At 38.0% G+C, this 13,299-nt stretch overlaps 1 protein-coding gene across 3 annotated transcripts in view; it reads left to right on the forward strand.

The window, feature by feature from the left end:
* The window catches only part of CHODL (chondrolectin), a 420,685-nt gene that overhangs the window by 295,123 nt on the left and 112,263 nt on the right, over positions 1-13,299 (forward strand). The window contains exon 1 of one of the 3 annotated variants that reach the window (XM_021070836.1): positions 1,527-1,628. The exons of the other annotated variants lie outside the window; for them this stretch is intronic. The gene's annotated coding sequence lies outside the window, so the exon portion shown is untranslated. Of the gene's footprint in view, positions 1-1,526; positions 1,629-13,299 lie in introns of those variants that run through there. 3 annotated transcript variants of the gene reach the window in all.

A 13,299-nucleotide genomic window follows, 5' to 3' on the forward strand; every position in this document is an offset into this window, starting at 1 on the left:
TTCAAGGTGCCTGCAGCTTTAAAAGGGGCAACAGAAGGTGCCGTGTATAAAAGGGCCTTATTGGTGTTCATTCAGTGTAAGACAGAAGTACAGATTATTCAAAAGGCTTAATTAGAAGACTGACTCTCTTGTGTTACTTTGCACCTGCATCTTCCATTTACATTTTCTATTCACTACCTACATACACAGGCAATATTGCTGAGAAAAGGACATTTTAAGAAAAGCAAGCATCAGAATATGTGTTTACTCTTCAATTTTATTAGTGTATTATGCATCTAGGCAAATGAAATATAGCATATAACAAAGGTAAATTCATTTTTACAAACATTTTGGCAGTGTGTTCTGGCTTTTGTTGTTAGTGCTGTTTCTTAAATGTGACTCCATTACCCAGAGGGTTTGTATATTTTAGTTCAGAGCAGTGGCTTTCTACTGCAGGCAGTTGTGACTCCCAGAGGACACTTGCCAAGGTCTAGAGATAGTTTTGTTTGTTTCAACTGTGGGTGAGGCAGGGGTGCCACTGGGATCTCGTGGGTAGAGGTCAGGGAAGCCCCACATATATGCCAGTTAATTCTCTGCCAAACAGATGTGTTTAAACATGCTCTAAAGGTTTTCTTGCCCTACACCAGACTTTCTCAGCTGTGGTGCTATTGACATTTTGTGCTGAATCTTTGTTGGTGTTTTGGGGGTGGAGGGGTGCTTTCCTGTCCTAAGAAGACTGGCATGTGAGGTTGGAAATGGTGATGATTTCATTAGAAACTATTTTTTTTTTCCTTCCATCACTATTTAAGGTTGTCTGCTATTTCAAGATTTTTTTTTTCAAAAGAAGCCTTATAAGATGATGAAAACCCTTAGTTTTATAGGATAACCTCAAATATTATCAGAGTAAATTTCTATACCAATGGCTTGATTGTTAACCCCAACCTGATTGTTTAAAAAATGAATTTATAGGAATTCTCGTTGTGGCTCAGCAGGTTAAGAAGCCAACTAGTATCCATGAAGATGCAGGTTTGATCCCAGGCCTTGCTCAGTGGGTTAAGAATCCAGCATTGCTGCAAGCAATAGCATAGGTCAAAGATGTGGCTTGGATCTAGCATTGCTGTGGCTGTGGTATAGGCTGGCTGCTGCAGCTGCAATTCGACCCCTAGCCTGGAAACTTCCATATGCCATGAGTGTGGCCTTAAAAAAGCAAAAGAAAAAATTAAAGAACTTTTACAGTGTTGTATGTCATTTATGTCTGAATAAAATAGGAAAAATAAAAACAGTTGAAAATTTAAAAACAAGGCCAATATTTGAGAGCTTCCTTTATTTAGGCATTGTGTTCAGTATTGTAGTAGGACATGAACCCAAAAGATCCATGTCATAATTCTTGAAACCTAGGAATCTGTTACTTTAAATGTTAAAAGGGGCTTTGCACATGTGATTGAGATTAAGGACTATGAGCTGGTGTTATCCAGGTGGGCCCAACCTAATCACATGCATCTTTAAAAAGGGCTCCCCTTTCCCAGCTGTAGTCAGAGGCTAGATGCATGGCTGTGTGGGGAAGCCTTGGCTCGCCATGGCTGGCTTTGAAGATGGAGGTCTGGAGCCATGAACCAAGGAACAGGGGCAGCATCTTGAAGCTGGACAAGGTAAGGAGATGGATTCTTCCCTAGAGTCTCCAGTAAGGAAAATATCCCTGCTGACACCCTGCTTTTAGCCCAAGGTGGGGCCTCTTTAGAGTTTGCACCTACAGATCTGTAAGATAGAAAAACTTGGCATTTATTTAAGCAGTTAACTTTGTTGTCATCTGGTACTGCAGCAATAGGAAACCAATACAGGTGTTTTGTTTGTATGTCTCTTTTTATCGTTTCAGCAACCCTAAGAAAAAGGAGTTATTTTTTCCAGTTCACAGATGAGGAAAGGAAAGTCTAGAGAGATCCACATAGGGCCACCTGCTAGCAGGCTGGAGGTCAAGATCTCAGAGGCAGTGCAGTTAACTTCAGTGCTCTTAGATCTGACGTGTGAATTATTTTCTGGATGAAAGTTGATGACTCCTTTTCAAAAGTGTAAAATACACAACCTGTCTTTGGTCCTTATTTTCTTTATGAAAGAATAACACTGATTAGCGGAACAAAGAATCCTTTTCTAGATTTGCAGAGCTCGCTGCCTTCTGGCAAAGGGGAGGGCATCTTTTAATCAAATGATGTCATTTTTTTTAATATATGAAGAAACAATATTCAAAACCCTCTGACTTCCAATTAAGTCGTATTCATGCCTCCAAAGCTTATGGCTTCTTCCAAAGTCTCCATTTCACAGCTATTGCTCATTTTCTTTTTCTTTCATTCTTTTTCTTTTAATTGTTATTGCCCAATACAATTTTTTTTCTACTGTACAGCATGGTGACCCAGTTACACGTACATGTATACATTTTTTTTCTCACATTATCATGCTAAATCATAAGTGACTAGATATAGTTCCCAGTGCTACACAGCAGGATCTCATTCATTCTCATTCCACACACACCTCCACTTTGCTTCAGCCAATGGAGCTTATAGTTCCTTACATGAATCGTGCTTTCTCCTACCTACTTTTTTGCTTTTACCCTTTTCCCCCATGACATGTTCTCTGCTCTGACTGGAACATATTTTGCACTGCTTCATTTTACAGTTGGTACTTGTCCTTCAAGCCCCTGTTTCCTGGAATTCACTTCCTCTGGGAGCTTTATCTCTTGCCGACCCCTACTCCCCCAAGACTGGGTGTGCTTCTGCTGCACTTGTGCTGAACCCTTCACATCATTGCTTTTTCCACTGTAATTTCCTTTTGCCTTGTCTGTATCTCCAGGCTGAACTTCCCTCAAGTATAGGACTGTATTCACTGGTAAACAGTTCTTCAAAAAATTTATTGAAATATAGCTTACACCTGAAGAGTACACAAATCGTAAGTGTACAGCCGGTTGAGCTTTAATGAGGTGACCTACACATGTAACCAGTAACTACCACTGAGATGAAGATATTATCAGCTCTCCAAAGCACACCACCGCCCTTCCCCTCTCAGCCTCTGAATCACTACTGCCTCCCCCATTCTCCTGTCCCAAAGATTGGCACTCTCCTGACTTCTAATGCCATGAATCGGTTTTGGCTATTGTATTGGTTTGCTAGGACTGTAATAAAAAATTACCACAAACTGGGTGGCTTAGACAACAGAAATTTATTGTCTCACAGTTCTGGACGCTAGGGATTCAAGCTCAAGGTGTCTGTAGGGTTTGGTCTTTGTGTAGGGGTGTGGGAGGATGTGTCCATGCCTCTCCCCCAGCTTCTGGTGGGTTGCTGGCCATCTTTGGTATTCTTTGGCTTGTAGGCACATAACCCCAATCTCTGCCTTCATCTTCATGTGGCCCTCTCCCTGTGTGTATGTCTGTGTCCACTTGCATAAGGACACTAGTTCTATTGGATTAGGGGCCCATGCTAATCCAGTATGGCACCATCTTAATTACATCTTCAATGACCCTATTGACCAATAAGATCACATTCTGAGATAATGGAGGTTAGGACTTCATTAGGAATGGGGGTAGAGGGCACAGTTCCACCCATAACACCTGCTGTTATGCTTTAAGTAAATAGAATTGTATACTTAATGTGATGTGATCTGTGTCTTCTCTGACCCAATATTATGTTCACATGGTTTGTTCATATGGTCATGTGTATCAGCAATTCATTCATATTCATTGCTATATATTTATGTTGAGGGATATTGGAGTGTTTATGATTTGGGGCCATTGCAATTAGTACTGCTGTGAAAATTTTTGTATATGACTTTCAGTACATGTATGTAAGTAAATATTTATTGAATTGATGAATTATTATGAGGCAGCTAAAGTAAGGTCTTAACTTGAATGGCTTTCCTAAATGAATAAATGTCAGAATTTTGGAGGGAACAATCAAGTGTTTCTCCAAACATATTTCTTGGAATATTATTTCTGTAGGATCTTAATGAGTGTCACTTTTTAGGGGTTCCATGGCTTAGAAATATTAGATTGAACAAAGCAAGGCACTTTCCTTGTTCTTAGTTACACTGAAGGATTTTTTTAAAGAGCTTTAAAATGCTAACGTGAATTGTGTGTCTCCTAGAGAATGAATATGAAAGGCAGTATTTCTCAAATTTGCTTGACAGGGAAATATTTTTTGTTTTGAGCAGGATATAGCTGGGAACCAAAATTCCATTAGGCTCTGCATTTCCTTAGCAAATAGGTACTGGAATTTTTTTTTTTTTTAATACAAATGGGATATATTATGAGCCCTCTTTCTAGACTACTTAAACCTAAGAGTCTCAGGAGGATAAAATCATCTGCTAACTTAAAACCTGATGCCGAATTTTTTGTTTGCTTGTTTGGGGAGTTAGCTTAAATTTCTTGAAGTGTTTTTTACTTCAGTGATAAACCGTATTTTTTTAGGGGCTTCTCTGTATTCACAAGTATTCTGTGATAAAAGAGCTGTCTGTCTAAAAGAGAAGGCTGAATACTTGGCAAGAGTGAGGATCAATCAGCCAGGGCAAAGCACGTGCAATCGTTTTTACTGATCTGGGTGTGATTGATGGTTAAAAAGGAGGAGCAGCCCCATTTCAATTCCCTTTTCAACTTTACTCTTAGCAGCACAATGGATTAAATGCTTGCAAAAGAGTTGTTTCTATTGTATATCTTTAAAGAATTAAATTTTAATTACCAAATGCATTAAACCTGTATATTAATTAAGTGGTTTGGGCTTGCAGTGGTTTAGGCATCAGCACTTTTCCTGATGTCTCATTTTGCTGACTGCAGTCTGAAGGGAAGCATGTCCCAGATGGAGGCAAAGGGACCAGTGCTGCCAAACAGCATGGGGGCCAAACGAAAGGGCTTGCACCCCAATTAAGTTAAAAGTCTCTGAACTGCTCCTGCATTCCAGATGGCAAGTAAATTCAAATCTACAGGAGAGATTTAATTAAGATACTTTGATTGCAAGCATGAAGCCAGGAATTCAATCTGAAGCAAGCGCAAAAAATGCTGTGGCACTTAAAAATGCCTGCAATATTAGTAGGACCTAGGCCACAGTCAGAAGTCAGGAATCTGATACCTGAAAACAGTCTTCATTCTGTACTTTTGCTATCTAGACAACTTAGAAGTCAAGTTCTTTTGGCTGGTATTAGTCACTTCAGTTTTTTTTTTTTTTTTTTTTTTTTTTTCCTGCGTGGTTTAAAAGCAAAGGCTTTAGAATTAGACAAATTTGGTTTCAGATGAAAGGCTTAGCAATCACCAACTCTATGATTTAACTTCTCCCTGAGCCTCTGTTTACTCAGCTGTTGGATGAGAAATGACACTGATGTCATAAGATTGTTGGGGATTGAATGAGAAATATTCTAAGGATTCTAAGTGTATATCATTGGTCTCGGTCTTCCAGGAGTTCCAAACTTGTCTATCCGACTTGGATTTGTTGGATTGCCATCTATACTTGGATTTATAATAGGCACCTCAAACCTAAATTGGCTAAAACAAAACTGTTGCATACTCCAAACACAGACATGTTTGTTCCCCAGTTGTCCCTCTCTCAGTAAGGGTACCACCATCTATTGGGATAGTCAAACCAAACAGCCAGGCTGTTTCTTTCTTTCCATCATCTCTCATAAGCAATTCTGTTAATTCTACCTCTGGTATATGCTGTTGGCCCTCTGTGTTCCTAGCTTGCAGATCCATGCACATGGAGGGTGCCCTGTACTAAGCTGTTGTATATAAGGGACTTGAGCATCTGTGGATTTGGATATCCTTCAGGTGGGGGCAGGGGGGCGGGCAATCATTGTCAGACGCTGGGGGATGACTGTACCTTGAAGATGCCCATTCTCTTCCATTGCCATGTTACTATCCTAGTGTTTTCTCCAGCTTAGTTCAGTTGCTATCTTGTTCCAAGTAATTCTTTATTGTGGAGATTGTCCTGTGTATTTAAAGATGTTTAACAGTATCCCTGAGTTTTATCCACTAGGTGTGAGTAGCACTCCTTCAGTTGTGAACACAGAATGTCCCCAGATACTGACATTTGTCATCTGGGGGTGGTGGGAATCAGCCCTGCTAAGAACTGCTGCACTCACACAAGTCATTATTAACCTCTTGACACATAAAATTAGCTACTACAAAGCCCACTTTAAGTATTTTATGTTTGATTTTCAGTTTATTTATTATTTTTTATTTTGGCTGCATCTGTCGTGTATGGACGTTCCTGGCCAGGGATCAAATCAGGAGCTTCAGCCTATGCCACAGCCGAAACAACACCAAATCCATAACTCACGGGCCAGGCCTGGATCAAACTGGCATCTCTACAGAAACAAGCCAGATCATCATTTCAAATATAATTTTGCCTCCTTTCAATCTTTAAAAGATTTTTATCTTTTATTCTGGTATCACTGCATTAAAAAAAAAAAAACCCTCAATTTAACTTAAAGCAGCAGTAACACTTATTTGCTCACAAATCTGCACTTTGGGCAATAGTTGGCAAGGACACCTCATCTCTGCTTTACTCATGGCTACAAGTCTGGACAGTAGGCCTCTTGGCAACATTTGGCTGGTTTCCAAGACTCCATGTCCCAAGAGGGAGAGAACCAGTGAAAGCCAAGCTGCCTTCTAGGACTTACCCTCAGAATTCACACAGTGTCACTTCAGTATTCACCAAGAGAAGCACAAAAACCTACCAAGTTTCAGGGATGGGAAGTATCTTCACCCCTTGATGAAGGAATGAGAAAATCCTGGAAAAGTATATGGGATTAAAATTACTACCGTGAGCTTCTTATTTCTTTTTTTTTTTCTTTTTTAGAATGCTACCTACTACGCTACTTCAAGGTGAATGTTAAGTAGGAAGTTAAGTTGGAATTTTTGGTGAACTTTAATGAGGGTGTGTATTGGTTTTTAATCTGTATTACAAGTTATCACAGACTTAAATTTTTATCTTATGGTTTCTGTGACTCAGAAATCTGGACTCAGTTTAGCTTGATTCTCTGCTCAGTGTTACCCAAGGCTGAAATTAAGTTATTAAGCCACGCTGCATCCTTCCTGGAACTGGAAAGCCTCTTTAGCTCACATGATTGTTGATAGAAATCAGTTTTTGGTGGTTACAGGACTGACAACTCCTGTTTTATTTCTGGTGGGCCACTGGTGGCAGCTCTCAGCACTTGGGACCACACCTCCCCACCCACATACCCATCCTTTCAGGCTTCAGATATATATATATTTTTTCCCAGGCAGGTTTTAGGAGCTGTTAGGGCTCACATGATTAGAACAAGCCACTTGAAGGATTCTCTTTCTATGAGCTCAGAATCAACTGATCAGTAGCCTTAATTATACATGCAAAATCCTGTGGCAGGTAACATAACATAATCAAGGGAATGAATCACTTGGTGATACCATGTTTACAGGTTCTGCCCACATTCGGTGAAAGGAAATTACACAAGACATGCATATTAAGGGAGTAGAAGTTTAAGGTCAGTCTTAGAATTCTGCCTACTGCAGAATGTTTATCCTCCATTAAACATGATGCTGACTCTGATTTTGAGATGTGTAGGTCTGTATAATGTGAAGGTGATCTAGACCTGTCTCATAATAGGCCTCTTCCTTTGATTTAGTATTATTCGATGTTGTATGAATAGACTTTCAAATATTTTATCCTGCTAGTCCCAAAATGACCTCACTTGTGTTACTGAATTCTATTTACAATAATTTTATTAGGAATTTACATCATTATTAATAAGATTGATCCCAGAGATCTTATATGGTGCTGTCAGTGTTAGGATTAATTCTATGCTAGTACTGTGAACAATTTCCCATCTTAGTTTTGAGTGATTTAAATAGCAGTAGAATTTTCTGAGCCATGAATGTTTGCTAAAGTGTGTGTATGAAAATATTTAAGCCTAATAATTTCAGGGCTTTTTTTGAGGGTTAGGGGGCAGATGGAGGAACTAGATTATTCCCTTTTAAAATTTAAAAATTGGTAACTTTTCCCCCAGTTTCTTCTCTGATAAAACAACTTTGTTTTTTTTTAATTCCAGGATTAATTTGATAATTCATGTTATTACCTTTTCAAATGTAGTTGTACATAGATAAAAGATCAATATTAGAATTCTTTAAAATTTTAAAATAGTAACTTACCATTCTCATATCTGATTTCATGTTTTGTGGGTTTTGTTCTGTTTTTTTTTTTTTTTTTTTGAGAGGAGGAAGGGGGAAAGTATTTTGTAACATGTTTTGATTACAACTTTCAAAGTTTTTTTTAATATACTTCCCCCATTTAAAAACTTTTATCTGTTTATTCTTTTTACTTGAATTAACCTTAAAACAAGCCTCTTAGGTGTGTAGGTTACTACTTACATTTTGCCAATAAGAATGGAAGCCTGAGATCAGAAATGCTGAACCACTAGTCTGTGGTCATGGTTGTTAGTGGATAGCAAGCTTTGCATTTGTTTGTTTTTTCCTGTTTGTTTGCTTGTTTTGTTTTGTTTTTAGGGCAGCACCTGAATCACATGGAAGTTCTCATGCTAGGGGTTGAATCAGAACTGCAACTGCTGGCCTACACAACAGCTGCAGCAATGCCAAATCTCAGCCATGTCTGCGACCTACACGGCAGCTCATGGCAACACTGGAGTAGGTCCAGGGATCAAACCTGTGTCTTCATGGATACTAGTCAAGTTCTTTACTGCTGAGCCATAACTGGAACTCCAGCCCTTGTATTTGAATTCAAGCTTTCTTGCTCCAAAGCTTGAGTTGTCAACACTGGTAATTGTCTCTCTTTTTATCTTACCCATTCTAGTGTGGCAAAAAGGCATCTCATTGACATCCTGATTTGCATTTCCCTAATGACTTATGATAGTAAACATCTTTTCGTGTGCATATTGGCCATTCGTTTGTTGTCTTAAGGGAAATGTCTGTTCAAATCATTTGCCCATTTTAAAGTTTGGTTGTCTTTTGTTGTTGAACTGTAAGAGTTCTTTATATATTCTGAATAGCAGTTCCTTATCAGATAATATGAATTGCAAATATTTCCTTGATCCCATGAGTTGTCTTATACATTTTTGATGTTGCCCTTTGAATCACAGTGCTTTTCAATATTGAGAATCACAATTTTACCTGTTTCTTTTCTTTTGTGTTATGTTTGAGAAACATTATTCCAAGGTCACAAAAATGATGCACGTATTTTATGCAAAGAGTTCTATAGTTTTGGGTCTTAATATTTAGCCCTATGGTCTCTTAACTTTTTAATACCATGTAAGGTTGGGGTCCAACTTCATTTTTTTGTGGATATCCAGTTGTCCAAGCACTACTTATTAAAAAGACTCTTTCCCTGTTAAGTTATATTCTGATTTCATATGGTGAATCAACCTTGTATTCTTGGCATAAATCTCAACTTGTCATTTTTAAAAATTTTTAAATTGAAGTATAATTTATTTACAGTGTTGTGTTAATTTTTGCTGTATAGCAAAGTGATTCAGTTAAACACATATGTATTTAAATTCATTCTATTTTTTAAATATCCTTTTCCATTATGGTTTATCACAGGACATTGAATATAGTTTCTGGTGCTATATAGTAGGACTTTGTTGTTATCCTCACTTAGCCATTTTTCTAATTCTTTTTATATGTTGCTGGATTCAGTTTATTGCACTTCGAGAATGTGTGTCTATATTCATAAAGGATATTGGTTTGTAGTTTTCTTATGATATCTCTGGTATTGGAATTTTGGGAAGACTGGCTTCATGAAGTAAGCTGGGTGTCCTGTCTTCAATTTTTTTGCAAGAGTTTGTGAACAACTGTTAATACTTTAAATGTTTGACAGGATTTATTAGTGAAGCCATCAAGGCCTGTCTTAGAATTTTTTGGTTACTAATTTAGTGTCTTGTTATAGGTCAATTCAGATGTTTCTCTTTGAGTCAGTTTTTTTAGTACTTTGTGTCTTTCTAGATATTTGTCCATTTTGTCAAGGTAAACTACAGGAGATTAAGGGCTTCTCAGGCCTTTATTTAGCAATACCACATTTTCCAGACCTTCTAGAATCTCAGGAGTATGTCAGTTTTCCAAATTTCCCTGCAGGCATCTCTTCCCACATTTCCTTTTAAGCTCTCCCTCCATCCCCCATATTAAGCTTCTTGTATGCTTCCATTGTTATTCCTGCCTCAAGCAAGTGTAGTATTAAAAAATTGCAACTGATTTTTTTTTTATGTCAAAAAACCTGGGAGAAAAGTTGTTTGCAGTGGGAGAGTTCTAAATTGGGTCAAATAAAGACAAGTCCTATGAGTTTAGGTTTTCATGGAGTAACCATGTAAGTCGAATAATTCTCTGGGAATGGGGTTTTTGGCTCAAAACAGTTCTAAACTTGTTTTGTCCCATCCAGTGAATGCTCATCTAGCAATTTTCCTAGTTATCTTAGTTGTAAAGCTCATTTTTTTTCCAAGACCAATGCAGAGGTGGGGAGAAGGTGATGGGATAATGTAGTTAACAAGTGACTAACCCAGCTGTTCTTAGAGATTCAACTATTTTCCAGGAATAAACAGTACTGAGATTGGTGTAAGTCTTTGGTGATTTCCCAGAGTTCTGAAAGATGATTTTGAGAATCTTTGTCAGTGCTTTTATTGCTTTTACGGAGGAGTAGATGCTCAGATGTACTTCTTCCTCCATTCTAAAAGTCCTGATTCTAGTATATTTTCTTTGCTGCATAATAACCACAGCTTTCATAGCTTAAAGCAATACCCATTTATTACGTTGCCGTTTTGTAGGTCTGAAGTTTGAGCACTGATCAGCAAGGTCCTCTGCTTAGCCTCTCAAGGCCAAAATCAAGATGTCATCTTGGGTTGCTTCTCAAATAGAACTATGGTCCTCTCCTAGACTCACTGATTGATGACAGGTTTGAGTGCATGGTAGCTGTAAGGCTGAGGTTCTTAGCTCCTAAGGCTACCCTCTCCATAGGCAGTTCACAATGTGGTTTGCTTCTTTGACTTCTTATGGCCATAAACTCCAGACCCACTGTCAGAAAGCTTACTTGCTGGAGTAGTCCCACTCAGGATAATAACTTCCCCTTTCCTTTTTGACTAACTGTTAATTCAGTTGATTAGAGACCTTAATTACATCTGCCAAATCCCTTTTTCTTTGCCATAAGGTAATATAATCAGAGGAGTAATATCCTGTTAGCTTTGCTATATTCTGTTCTTTATTTTATTTTTATTTATTTTTTGTCTTTTTGCCTTTTCTAGGGCCACTCCTGTGGCATATGGAGGTTCCCAGGCTAGGGGTCTAATCGGAGCTGTAGCCACCGGACTACACCAGAGCCACAGCAATGCGGGATCTGAGCCACATCTGCAACCTACACCACAGCTCATGGCAATGTCAGATCCTTAACCCACTGAGCAAGGCCAGGGATCAAACCCACAACCTCATGGTTCCTAGTTGGATTCGTTAACCACTGAGCCATGATGGGAACTCCTATAATTCTGTTCTTTAGAAGCAAGTTACAGGTCCTGTATACACTCATGAGAAGGATGATATTCGTGGATAATCATAGGATTGTCTACCACACACAGTAAACTCTAAAAATTCTCATTTTTTCATTAACTAGTTTGGTAATTTTCAATTTGTATTTGTGTTTTCATAACAATGGCTTTAGGCCTTATTGCACAGTGGTAGCAGACTGAGTGGATTCCAACTGATTAATTCCAAAATCTAATGCCTGGGGTAACAAGAGCAAGTTTTGGGAGTGTTGTCCTTGCAGGGCTTGCTAATGTTGAGAACTGTAATTTACACAGGTGGCTAATCCCATGCTACTCTTAGTAGTCTATGTTCATAACTCTGTACTGGAATTCTTCTGGTAGAAACACTTTTTCTTTTTTTTCTTATATGGTATATGGAAGTTCTCAGGCTAGGGGTCAAAGCAGAACTGCAGCTGAGGCCTATGCCACAACCATAGCAACACCAGATCAGAGTCGCATCTGTGACCTATGTCACACTTTGTGGGAATGCCAGATCCTGTACCCACTGAATGAGGTCAAAGATTGAACCTGCATCCTCATGGAGACTAATCAGGTCCTTAACCGCTGAGCCACAATGGGAACTCCTAGAAACAATTTTCTTGATAAAAGTATGAGAAAGTATATATATATAGCTAATATCACACTTTCCACAAGTGAGTAATTTTCTCTGGGTGTATTATGTAGGATGAGCTTTATATCATGATGGAATCCTTTTCAGACATAAGTATAGGATTTATAGTTAGACTTATGTTAACTGAATGGCAATTGAAATGTATATGTTTAGCCCTACTTTCACTTGTTTATAAGATACTTACAATACTGCTGTTTATCCCTGATAAAGTAAAAATTATAAAGGAAACTGTCAATAGTTCATAAAATGGAATGCCTAAATAACTTGCCACAGAAAATTCTAACCATTTGTAGTACTTCTAAACAATTTTTCTTAAGACAGATACAAGATGTATATGCTGAGCCTTTCAGAATCGTGATGTTTATTTTCATTCACATTTTGATAAAGAAATCCTTCTTTTAAAAAACAGTGCAACACTAGATATGGTAATTGTATTTGAAAATTATATGTATGTAACTCCAAAGGAATTATTTCTTGAAATTAAGTTTTTTATTTTAGCTAAAGTGCTATTTCAAGATTGGATTTAATGTCTACTAGTTTTCCTTGAATCTGAATGCTAAAGTTCTATTAAATGAATTTTACGGCATCAATAATTCTTATACTTTAAGAACTACATTGGATTATGAAACACAGTTGCTCTTGGCCATTAACTTTCATATTTAAGGCCAAGTTTATAAGCTTTTCATGTCATTTTTTGAAGATACAATTTTTGCTGACAGGGCTTTTGTAGATAACTAATGGATGAATAAATGATTGTGCAAAAAAATGTTAGATGATGAAATGGCTTGTTCTAATTAGAAAGGACTGGACCACAACAAGTTCACTTAAGCCAATGAGGAAAAAAATACACCCATGTTCTAACCTGGCAGAGCTTTAGGCCTGGACAGGGATACAGTTGTCCTGCATTTTGTACCACAGATGTCATCATGAAGGCCTACTTGCACTTTGCATTTTTTTTTTTTTAGGTGAAGCTACATTTAAAATACTAGATATCTAGAGATGCCTAGATATAGTCATTTTGGCAAAATTATTGTGGTTTAGCATGTGGATGCTGCAGCTGGAGTACCAGTGCTCAAATCCTGATTTTCTACTTTTAACTGTGTGACTTTGGGCAAGACATAAACCTGCCCCTCAGTTTATTTATTTGTAAAGCACATGTGTTATCA

Source organism: Sus scrofa, chromosome 13, assembly GCF_000003025.6.
Source record: "Sus scrofa isolate TJ Tabasco breed Duroc chromosome 13, Sscrofa11.1, whole genome shotgun sequence".
Lineage (NCBI taxonomy): Eukaryota > Metazoa > Chordata > Mammalia > Artiodactyla > Suidae > Sus > Sus scrofa.